We start from the raw sequence: 13,440 nt of genomic DNA on the forward strand, positions 1-13,440 counted from the left end.
CTGGGTTGCTATGGGTTCAGTTTTGTTAGTGGTTATTGGGGTTGGGATAGGGGAGTGGCCTGAAATTAGGAGATAGTTATGTTATCCCAGAATTTACAGGGTTTTTTTTCGGTGTTCCATTTGGCAGGAAAGGAGGTTCTTTTGTGTGTGCTTTGATTTGTTTTGTTGTTTTTTTTTGCTAGATTCCTAAGCTGTTTATAGGTAGTTAGACTAGCTATGTCTTTGGTGGTATGGTAGCCTGACCAGGCTCTATAAGTAAGAGCTTGATTTCTTTGGTTAATCAGGGCAGAGGCTTGGATTTTGTGTGAACTTTTTTAATTGGGACAAGGTTGTGTATATCAAGGAAGGTAGAGTTGAAAAATTGTACTGCTAGGTCGAGTTGGAGATATTTTGAGGGTGTCCAGTCAAATTGTTGTAGGACCTGATACATTAACAATACCCCCTTAAAACATTACCCAGTTCAGGATTTGAGAACTTATGTGGACAGTGACCTTTTAACCATCATGTGTCCACTGTCCAGAAATTCCTTCTAAACAAAGTGGTTGCATCTAAATCTAGAGATTTCATTGCCCCCTTTACTCAGCCCTTATTTGGCCAATTGAGTATAATACCCCTTTGGTCAGCATCTGCCCAGAAACATGCAACTACTTGAATGCCCACACAAATACCTTACTAAAGGATAAAATACCTAAACAATAGCTCCTCCATGGACCAACTCAAAGTCCTGTCAATACTCAATATCTTATAGACTGCTAAGAATGACCTATGTCTGGCATACAAGGTATCCTCTGACCCAATTCTGGTGGACCTACTGCACATCAGCAAGTCAAATGGCATCAGAAATGCTCTCAGAACCAAACAGGAGGAAAAAAAAAACAATAGACAAGACCTGCTAGATGACCCAGCTCAAGTAATCACACACTAAAGTCAACCATGGAAAACTTTAATATTCATGAATTTCCAAAGATAAAAATAAAACCAACACGAACATTAAAAAAGTTAAGCGCTTTTGTTCCATTAAATAAAACCACAATCACTGTGCCAAAAAGAAAGAAGAAACAACTTGAGTATTTGTCCGTTAAGTGCTTTCATAAGGTTTAATGCCAAACTTCATCAGAATTTAAATCACCAGTTTACCCTTATTTAAACGTAATTAACCAGTGGTGGCCGGTGACTTCAAATTAAGGGGGGCTGCAGGAGATAGCTGAATGGGTGGGGCCAATGGGAATGTGGTGGGGCCAACTAGAAAGGGGTGGAGCTATGCTCAAAACCGCAACTGGAACTTTAATTAAATATGCTGCCCTGGGTCCCAAACCGTCATTACGAGAGTCCAATCAAGACAAAATGAAGTGTAGAAGAAAAAATATTTCAATGCATTGGCTACATGACAGCTTACTTAATATTTAGATGGAAATGCAAAGGTTGTGAGGCATGAAATAATAAATTACTTTTAAAATACATTACTGGAATGCCAGTCAAAATCAAGTACAAGAAAAACAAACAGCACTCTGCTCAAACCACTTCTCCTTGCACTGCAGTTCTAATTATAATTTATATTCAGCTTTATTAAAGTACTAAGTAACGCTGAAAGTAGCAATCTCTGTGATACCCCGACTTGTAAAAATGTTTCTTTTCCAAAAAAGACCTGCTGCCTAACAACTATCTACTTGTTTCATGGGGAAGACATGATCAAAGTAAAAAATGAACAGCAAACAAAAAACAAGCTCAAGATAAATTGCTTAAAGGATTATTGCACAAGTTATGGACCACACATGATAGATTTGCAGTTTAGTTTACGGGTAAAGCCTGCAAAGATGATTGCAAGTCTCCAACAAATTAATGAGCTTCTGAAAATACTATAATACTGTCATATGCATTTCAATACCTAAGGTTTTTACGTTATCTAGTTATGCAAATATTCTCTGCATGGCAACAACAAAAAGGCTTTCAGTGTTGGTAATTATTTAACAATATATGCTTATTAAAGCTTACTTGCATCTTACAATCTCAGACAAGCTTACCTGATGGTCATTAAAGCATTGCTACTTAAACACAGACCAACAGGGCATTGTGGCAGCATGCATTCTCTGAATAATAAAAAGCATAAATCAACAGTATAAAAATATAACAGAAAACCAGAATATTCTGCAAAATTAAGGACAGATGAAAAGCCACTGTTTCACTTGTCTACCTTGGATGGGGTAAATACTGTGCACACTTACACTGCATAACTGCTCCTTGCCTTGCTTGGACACATCCAGAGTCACTACATGGGAGAGTGGGGTGCAACAAGAATGTCATAATTTGAAATGTCTCTGGCTAACGGTGATGGCTCTAGCACTCATACCTCACAACCTCAGAACAAGAAATCTGAACAAAGCCGTACATAGAAGTGGGACACAGGCCCAAAAATAAGGACAATTTTTAAATATTGCTTTTATAAACTTAGAAAGATAACAGAATAGTAGTAGGTTTTGCTTTAGTATGAATTTTCTGAAGGGCATGAAATCTGAAACTCAAATGTCTGCCATTATTTTCTAACTTCAATCTTTAATGATTTGCTACTAATTTGCCAGAAAACCACAATTTTATGACAAAACGGACCAAAAATGTGATGCAAAAATATAACATTGCCACACAATACAGCTGGGAACCTATCAAAGAAGGGACACCTTTTTAATATTAGTATCATTAATGTGAGCAGCTGACAAAATAAGAGAATCTACATGCATTTTTGAAATAAAAGTAATCTATAACTCTGATCATTACAGTTATTTATAATTGTAAACCCTCCATGTTTTCTTTCAAAATTGCCATTTTGCAGAGGGATTATTAGGGGGAGAGCAACATTTTGAGCCAAAATTGGGCTCGGTTGAGAGGTTTGGATATTCCTAATTCTATAAAGCACATACCTCTCAACCTCTTAATGCAGGAAATCTGGACCAGGCCAAATATATTGGGGGAACATACAAACAGTACTAAAAATTGCTCTTGTATAAACTTAAGACAGTTGATAGAACAACAGGTCTTGCTATAGCATGCATTTTTCTGAAGGTTATGACGTCTGAAACTCAATGTCTGTCATTATTTAGTGACTTCATTCCTAAATGATTTGCCAGAAAAACCACAACTTTTATGAGGAACAAAGCAAAAATGTATTCATTCTGCAAAACAGTTGAGAGGTATAGTTCAGCTGGGGCTGAGTTTGCTGCCCTTCCCCCCTCACAAAATCATGGTCGAATGGAGCCTCCCCCTGCAGCCATTCCAATTGTACCATTCCTTTGTTATTTCGCCCCATTTACCATAAACACTGTAATGTGCATACTGCTTTACTTCTGCAATGATTTGGATTTCATTTGAAAGTTTTATTTTGCATTTTACAGTACAAACACTAACAGATATCTGCTAAACAAAGCATTGCAGTCTCACAATGAAAATAGACTTAGCATTAAAACTTCTCTGCCCTTGAAACTCACATTCATTGAAACCCACATTCAAAGTTTGCCAGTGGCAGGTAAAGATTAACTTTGGGCTGTTTTCAAATCATAGGCCCCTTGCACATGAAACATGCATGTGGTCTTTGATACACCTTCCTGATTATATTAAATTATATTCCTTGTACTGTTGTTAGAAGGCGTTTTGAACATTTTTCCAGTAAACAATGAAACAAAATGCATGCACCAATGACAAAACTGCCCAATTCAGAACATTTCCATCATAAAAGTCTACTCAAACTTCAACAGTCCATCAGTATCAATTATGCACGCTCTCTGAAGTAAAAGGCATCTAAATAATTCCACATTAAAAGAGATATGTAGCTAATGAAGAGGTTGTTGCTAGCAAACGACTTTATATTTCATGGTTTCATCTACAAGTAGTGTGTCTGTTGCCCTTGAGGAATAAATTGCTAGTAATATTGCAATAGGGAATGGATGGCAAACTGATAACAGGTTCATAGTTACTAGGTATCTTTGCCAAAAAGGACTGTAGCATCCACCCCCTTTACAACACAGTACAGTATCAGCAATGCATCTACCTACTGGGGGAGTAGAACCTACAGCCTTCTGCATCAAAAGCAAGTACACTACCTGTTGTGCTATTAACAATGTAAGCAGACTCAGCATAAGCAGCACTAAACATTTGTTCCCCTGCAGCTCTCAGCTCCTTGTAAAATCTACTCAACACTCAGCTGTATCTCTGAACTTTGCGGCACAAGAAATCTGGAAAAAGCCAAAATTTATTGGGGGGGGGCAAAAGCCCCCAAACCAGGGACACATTTTAAACATTGCTTATATAATGTTGGAAAGTTGCTAGAATAAAATGCTGTGTTACCACCATACATTTCACTGCCAAGTCTTGAAACCAGGACCCTGTGCAAAACACAGCAACATACCACTATGCCAAATCAGATGTTTTGTGAAAGAGAGGAAGACCAAAACTTAAATGGCTACCATTTAGTGAATTCATTTCTCACTATAGCTGTCAACCTCTTAGCACAAAACACCTGAACAAAGCCAATAACGGGGGAATACAGCCCCCATATTCAGTGAATTCAGTTCTCATCATAGCTCTCAACCTCTTAGCAAAAATACCTGGACAAAACCAATAATGGGGGGAATACAGCCCCCAAACATATTCAGTGAATTCAGCTCTCAACCTTAGCACAAAAACCTGGACAAAACCAATAATGGGGGAATACAGTCCCAAAAATAGGGACAAATTTCAAATAACCATCTTATAAACTTGGAAAATTGCTAGAATAAAAGGTTTTGTGTTACCATGTACTTTCTGAAGAATATGAAGTCTGAAATTCAAATGTCTGTCATTTTTATTTAACATTTGTTAACCAGGAAAGTCTGACTTGGAACAAAAGTCAATTTTCAGCAGAGGCCCAGGGAGAAACACTCCAGACACGTCTTTGTACTGTGGGAGGACACCAGAGCACCCATAGGAAACCCACACAAACACAGGGAGGACAAGCAGACTCCATACAGAAGGCACCCCAGCCAAGAATCAAACCAGAGAACCTGTAGTCAGGCAACAATGCTACTACTGACTGTGTAAGAAAATAAAATACAGAAACCACAGATTTTATTTTTATTTATTTAATATTTGTTAACCAGGAAAACCACAGAGTTTATGAGGAACAGAACAAATAGGCAAAAATCTGCAAATGTTTCAGAAATGGTGGTGGGTAGGGAATTCAGGCTCTTGCCACCTGCACCCAAGGTACAGGGTTCAAGTCCGCCACCAGTATATAACAACTGGGGCATTTTACACACACACCTGAATTCAGTGAGTGTTTATAGTCAGTCCCGTTCTTCTGCAGTAACAGTTCCCTGAGAGTCTATGTCCCATTCAGTGTTTCCCCAGAGTCCCACGCAAGCCAATGGGCTGGTTCCCTGCAAGAATGTAGGCTCAACTGTGGCTGGGTTCCTCGCGAGATTAGGCTCCAGCTTGCAGATGATGCAGTCCGGAGTTATTCTGTTCTATGCAGTCATCATTGCACAGACTTCTGGGCATCTGCAGGGCAAAGATGCCTCCCCCCCCTATCTGGACTGCCAACACAGCAGTCTAGATTTCTGAGTTTTCCAGGAACTCCAAGCAGGCATGCGCGGAGTTCCGGCACTCGTAATTTTTTTTGTTTTTTTCTTCTTTCTACACCTGGGTGGGCTGCAGTCCTATAGCATGAGCCACCCCTGTCATTAACCAATCAGTCTCAAGCACATCACTATCACTTATACATGTTGATCCCTTCACAAACTTTTTAAAAAACTATTTCCTACTCAATATACATGTAGAAATATAGATATACTATGCATATAAAAAAGCAGTATCATACACAAAAATATAATATCCATACAACTTGATTAAAAAAAACTATTTTTCAGCCCTCAATTTTAACACACTGGAAATGCTAATATTGTCATTTAACCCAGATCATCTGCCTGCATCCAATTTCAATTGCCATAACAATTCACAATATTCCAGTAATGCTTCCCATTGGCCACCCTTGGGATTGTGTAACTTGTTCAATTATTAAAAAACAGAACTTACTGTTGTGACTTTCTTTTGAATGCCTATATAGTGTATTTGAATCTTTCCCTTGTGTCAAATCATAAAAGTGTTCATAAACCCTCTTTCTGAAGGCCCTCTCTATTTTGCCAATGTAAAAACTCACCTGAATATCAGTGGCAAGGGTGGAAAAACATGCAAGAACATTCTGTCCAAGGAAATGAAAAAGCATCTGTCTTCCAGGCATTTTTAGAGGATGAAAAGAGATCTTCTTGAGGTACTCCCCTCAGATGGATAAAATCTTTGCAGACCCCCTGATCTAGTTTCCATTCATGAGGGTCTGCCTTTGTCTTGTTCAGTTTGTCTGCCACACATTTTTGTTCTCATGGAATGTAGGATGCCTATAGAGTTGAGATTCTGCTGCAAAACTATATCTCAAGCTAAAATGACTAGTTTGCAAAGGGGTGAGACTTCATTGCTTTTTGATGTACCACATAAATGTGGTACTGTCTGTAACATCTTGAAGAGGTCCAGGGGACCAAAGATGATTCAGAGAGTTGCGTGCCTGGATTAGAGCAAGCATCTCTTTTAAATTTATATGCTTGGATCTGTCTTTAGTGTCCCTAACACCTTATACTTTTATCCTCTCCTGATACTGCTCCCCACGCAAAGTCCAAAGCGTCTGTTCTACCAAAAGAAGGGCACGAGGACTAGTACTTTGGCCTTCTCTATCAAAAGACATTGATAAAGTACTTTCTTCTTGTTCAGTATACAATAGTGCTAAACCACATTTGCAAAAAGAGCCACTTCATCTAACCCAAATTCCTGAACTACCTTGGTCAACAGTAGCCACTGACATATTCAAGTGGAACAATCAGCATTACTTAGTGTTGGTAGACTCTTATTCAAACTGGTTTGAGATCGATTTGCTACCTAACGTCCACTAGTTATTACTAAGTTGAAACATCATTTTTCAGTCCATTGTAGTCCACATAAACTTATCTCTGACAATGGTACCCAGTTCACCAGTCAATTGTTTCAGAAATTTGCAAAAGAGTGGGACTTTGCTCATATTACTAGTAGTCCAGAATATCCACAGTCAAATGGCCTGGCTGAGCGTGTAGTACAGAGTACAAAGCAATTGCTAGAGAGATCAAACCATGATAATACTGATGGCTTTTTGAATTTACTCAGTCTCAGAATATACCCTGTGACAACATCCTTGGCTCTCCTGCTCAGAGGCAAACCAGAATGACCTTGCATATCAGTTCCAGCTTGTTGGTGCCTAATAGTAAAAAACAGAGCTGTCAAAGCCCAACTATTCAGAAAGCATTCTTTTCAGAAGTCCAGCTATGGTAAAACAAACAAATCTCTTCATCCTTTGAAAAAAGGAGACAGTGAGGATACAAACGGCAAAAGGCTTTAACCAGATTGGTCAAGTGACAGGTATATGTGCCAAGGAGAGATTCTACTTTGTAGAATCAGGAGGTATATATTACAGGAGGAACTGTAGAAATCTCCTTCCTGTTGCAGCATCATTCCTATGATACAGACTCTAGATCTCGGAGCAATCCAGATGTTCCTATCTAAGAACATGTCATCACCTACTTTCCTTTCCTGATGATGTCCCAGATGTCCCCAAAGTTGAACATTCAGTAAAGACGGTCCTTGTTGCTAGACCAAGTTCTAATTTTTATGTCACATGATTTGGTGATATTTCCAGACCCAGTGTGAAATATAGAGCAACCTGGACATGATTGTGTGCGTATAGTTTTGTATAATCGCATGTCAAAGGATTATTTTTGTACAATTACATGTCAGTCAATGTTGTCAGTAATGCATGAGCTATGTAGAACAGTGTGTGTGCTATATCTAAGTATTTCCAAGTGTGTCACGTACATATAAATAGTGAGCACATGCAGGCAGCAGTGCCATTTTGAGAGCAGCCAGTGTGTAACCATGTACAAGTGTGGTAGTTATTCTTTTTATAAGTTTAAGTTTAAGTTACTAAGCCTCAATTCTGATGTGTTTGTATATAATAAAGCTGCTTGAACAGAACCCACAACTGTTTTCCTGTTTTATCCTGACCAGACGAATGACAGCACTATCACAAATTGGTTTAGGAAAGAAAGATTCAGAACTGGTCTCCAGCCATTTTTTTCATCTCTGGCACTGAGGCTGCCAGCCCAGCTACCTGAAATTTTGTAAATAATTCTATGTCATTTATGAATATTAATATGATTTGTATGCTTGTCTTACAAATATGAAAACTATATGCTATGTGAATATTAAACTACTGGTGTAAAAGTGTGTGTTGAACTGTATATTATGTACTGAGCTTCAAGAATGTAACCACAGTGTATCCTACTGGAAAAGAACAGAAATGTATATAAACTATAGTTGGAACATACAGAGTTAACCTGCAAACCCTCAAGAAAATTAGTTAAAAACTAAAGTGTTTTACGACTGTGTTTCAGTGCAGCAAGCAGAGTGTCTAGAGCTAGAGGTTTTCCTATTGTCTTGAAACAGAAATAATTACTTGGTTTAAAATGTAAAGTATTTTTATTGCTCTGACTTCCTAGAAGCTGCACATCTGAGAGAGAAATATTTTTGACACAGAGGTGCTAAATTCTAAGTATCTGTTTAGCCTGGGAACTGGAGGCAGATGACAGAGTGATGTCATCCAAAGCTGACCCAGCAGTAATGTTTTGATATTAATTTGGGAACTCTCTCAGAGACTGTGCATTTTGTATTTGTATTTGGACCTGGAAACATCCATCTTCAGCACTTCTCATCTGCATTTGCCTTGCTTTGTAAGTTATTTAGGGCCTAGTTTCTTTTAGAGATAGGAATATAGTAAAGATTAGTTAAGATGTCCTCTTTATTTGAGACTGTCCTGCAATATTGTTTTAAAATATTTCCTGTGATTCTGAACTCTGCAGTCACTGTGTTGAGTTATTGAGTATTGTCTTGTTCTTTTATTATTAAATATATTTAAACCTTTTAATTGTGGCTGGTCTGTTTAGAGATATTTAAGCTCTTGGAGTACTTTCATATGTATTTGTTGACACTGTATAGGCAACTCCAATTTGGTCACACTTACCATTTGGATAATAGTAACATCACACAGTAGGATTGGTCACCCTTTGGGATGGGCCTTATAGTAGCTGATGAAGAGCTGGTTGGTGGCAGCGATGACTACATTTTAGTTTGGGCAGAAGGGGCGTAGTTAGTAAACCTGTGCGAGCCATTCCCAGGAGTGTGTGTTTGTATATAAATCAAATCTCAAAGTGTGTATGTCAGCTACGTGGGCAGGGTCACAAAGCACTGGTTGGACAGAGAGGATGCTGGAGGTTTTGGCTTGACCGCTCAGCTGAGATCTTAACCCTATAGCTGTGCCAGTTGAGAGTATTATTGGGGATCTGGAGAAAGAGGCAGAAACCAGCCCCAGACTGTGATCTCTGTGTGTTCTTAAGGGAAATTGTACTTTACTGTGTGTGTACTTGTCATCTTCCCAATGTGCACATCCCTCACTGGTGATAGTGGTGAGGACTAAAGGCTCCTTGATTACTGGGGCCAGTGCAGGGGCATCACATATTAATCGTTTGGCAGTGGTGGGATAGCCACATCACATATTAATTGGCTTGTAGTGGTGTGGATATTGAATTCCTGTAGCCTGTGTACAGTGGTCACTAAATGTGTTTGTACTCTTGATCAACCATGCAGTAAACATTCAGAGTTCATATCACAATTGTTTTATTTTTTTGTTGGCTTAGTTAGGGAGAGCAGGCAAGCACGTCAGCAGAGGAGTATGGCAAGCTGACAAGGAGCCAGTTGGCTATGTGCCAGGTTAAATGACTGGTGTATGCCAACCAGACTAAAGCAGACATGATTGCAGCTTTAGGCACAACTGCATCACAGAGTAGCAACCAAGAGGACAATTGGACTGGCCATGGAGATGTGCATCTCTCAGAAAATGGACAGCTCAACCTTTCCACAGAGGACTTAGAAATCCATCTGGAGTTAGAGACTGGAGCTAGAGGCCAAGCATTTGGAAATAGAAGCAGCAGAGAGACCGAGACATCTAGAACTGAGGAAAATGAAAAACTGCAACATCTGCAGGCTGAGGAGGAGGAGGAGAGGTAGAGGCAACATGAAAAGGAGATGCTGACTTCAGAGTTGTGGAGGTGATGGGGGAGTAATCAAACCCCAGAAGCAACAAAGGTCAGTACATTTCTTCCACAAGTTACAGAGTGGGATAATTTTCATAGTTTCATTCATATGTTTTAGAGGATATGTAAACAGTATAACATTGACCAAGGGCTCTGGGTATGGTTCCTGACCCCCTTACTCCAGGGTAAAGCTGTAACTGTACTTTCCAAACTGTCTGATATGGACTGTTTAAATTATAATGCTGTAAAGAACAGTTTGCTAAATTTTTTTAAGTTAACACCTGAAGCTTATATGAAAAAAAAAAAAAAAAGTTTTGTGAGCATAGACGCAAGGCAAATGAAAGTGTGTGTGAATATGTTGCTGAACTGAGCACTTATTTGTTTAGGTGGGTGATTGGATGTCAGGTCACCACTTTTGAAGAGCTGGCAGACCTTTTGGCGATGGAACAAGCCCTTAGCACTTTGCCTGAGGACATGGGAGTTTGGTCAGCTGATAGACAATGCACTACTACAGATGAGTTAGGGAAGAAGGGAGACCTATACCTAGCAAGCAGGGCATCACTGCACAGGAAAAGACACCCAGTGCTGCTCATGGGTCTAAGGGAACCCGTGGTGAGCAGCCCAGACTGCCCCAGAGTTCACCAGTAGCAGGGGAAGCCACTAGTCATCCAGGTACATGCCCAGGACCAAGGGTTAAATGTTTTAAATATAACCAGTGGGGCCATGTTCCATATAGATCTATGGAGGCAAGGTGGTGAACAAAAGGTGGGAGAGCCAGTAAGTGGGAATGACAAAATGCCAACAGTAGGTTGTCTCGAGACAGCAAGAGTACCAAACTACCACATTGCAGATGTCCTGATAGGGAATGATTTTGATAATGCAGTACCATGTGTGCATGCAGTTACATGCAGTCAGGCTTGGAGACAAGCATGTGGGTCTGGTAGCCTGGGGGAGACCCAGACAGACTGCACACTTGCAGCCAGGACTGGTGAAGTGGTTACTTCAGGGAGGAGCTACCTTGTAGCAGTGAGACTGAAGGGGAGTCACAGCTACTGTGAGTACTGATGTTCCCTTGGACAGTGACTGCAAGGGCAGAGGTTTAAATTATAATGCTGTAAAGAGCAGTTTGCTAAAAATTTTTTAAGTTAACACCTGAAGCTTATATTAAAAAAAAAAAGTTTTGTGAGCATAGACGCAAGGCTGACAGTGAAGCACCACAGTCAGATGATACCAGACTTCCTGTGGAAGGGGAGCTGGGAAGGGTTACAAAGAGAGAGTTGAGACAGGCTCAGCTCTCAGACCCTACATTACAAGGCCTGAGGGAGGTAGCTAGTGAGGCACCTGATTCTCAAGGGAAGGGGGAATCTGTGTACTGGGACAGAGAGTTACTGTATAGAGAGCGGACCCCTGAGGGAGGGCTTGAGGGTGAGAGAATACAACAGTTGGTAGTGCCCAGAGCCTACCATCTGGCACTTCTAACCATAGCCTTTGATATTCCTTTTGCAGGTCATATGAGCATAAAATATATGAAGAGACGTACTATACAGAATTTTTATTGCCTGGGGTTTCCAGAAATGTAACAGACCAGTGCCAAACAGTAAGCAAGGCAGTAGACAAGGTGAAAGCTCCTTTGATGCCTTTGCCTGTGATTAAGGAGCCATTTCAGAGGGTAGCTATGAATACTGTGGGGGCTCTGAGTACCCAAAGTTCCACAGAGAAAAAGTATATCCTAGCTGTAGTAGATTATGCTACCAGACACCCTGAGGCAGTGGCTTTGTCATCCATTGAGACAAAAAAAGATGGCAAATGCTTTGTTAGATTTTCAGCAGGGTAAGTTTCTTAAAAGAAATGCCAACGATGCCAATTTCATGTCAGACCTGCTGGCTTGTCTGTGGAAGTACTGTGGGGTAAAGCACCTAAAGACCACCCCCTACCATCTCCAGACTAATGGTCTTGCTGAGAGGTTAAACTCTGCACTCAAGCTGATGATATGGGCATTTTCAGACCAGTTTAAGAGGGAGTGGGACAAATATTTGCCCCATCTGTTTGTTTATAGAGAGGTTCCCCAGGAATCCACAGGTTTTTCACCCTTTGAGTCGCTGTATGGGCATAGGGTGAGGGGTCCACTAGATTTGATTTGAGGTGAGTGGGAGGGTGAGTGTGAATCCCACAAGGAGTCTGTTGTGGCATATGTCCTAAACCTCAGGACAAGGCTCAGTGAACTCATGGGCTTGGCCCAGGAGAACCTGGCAGAAGCCCAATAGCAGAAAAAGGTCTGACAGGAATGCTCGATCTAGAATATGCTGTAGGGCAGCAGGTAATGGTTCACATTCCTGTCAGACACAACAAGCTGCAGACAGCCTGGGAGGGACCCTACAAGTTGGTAAGGAAGGTCAGTGATTTTTTAACTACATGGTAGAACTGCTAGGCAGGGGCACAAATTGTACCATGCTAACATGATGAAACCTTACCATGATAGGGAGGCCCTTGTGCTGAGTATTTGCAATGGATTGCAGGAGTCTGAGGGGGATCTGGTGACTGATCTCAGTGAAGCTCGGACTAACACCTCAGTGGAAGGGGTAGCAATGTCCCAGCAGCTACCCCCTCCGCAGGTTCGAGAAATCTGAGCAGTGTTACAGGAGTTTGGGGACATGTTCACTGTGAAACCAGGGTGCACCATGTGGATACAGGACCCCAAAGGCCTATTTAGCAGGCCCCTTATAGGGTTGCCTGAGAGTGTCAAACAGGCTCTTATGGAGGAGATGCAGGAAATGTTGGAACTATACTATGTATTAGCCTAACCGACATCTCAGGTTCAAAAACAAAATGCTATTATCCATTGAAAAACCTAAGCTCACAGGCAGCCAAATGTTACATTCCTACACCATCTCTAAAGCATGGAACAATCTCCCCCATTCACTCAAAACTATCAGCAATCTTGCCTCCTTCAAAACATCACCTGTCCTCACATTGGTTATGAACTAAATAATTCAACAAACTAATAAAAAATAAAACATGGAAAAAGCACCACGCTAGGAAACAAAAACTGTATGTTAGCGCTTTTGTTTACTAAAAATATGTAAACTTCTTCAGACTTCACATTGGTTATGCTCTTGTACCCCAACACACCCCCAACTCCTGACTCTCTATCCCCCTGTGTGTTACACCTCTCACCATCACTTCCTTTCCCTTCATTCTGCCTACTCACTGTTCTTCTGTCACTTTAAGCTCTCCTTACCCTCCCTAGCCCTTC

This window comes from Protopterus annectens, chromosome 8.part1 (genome assembly GCF_019279795.1).
Source record: "Protopterus annectens isolate FY-2018-M chromosome 8.part1, PAN1.0, whole genome shotgun sequence".
NCBI lineage: Eukaryota > Metazoa > Chordata > Ceratodontiformes > Protopteridae > Protopterus > Protopterus annectens.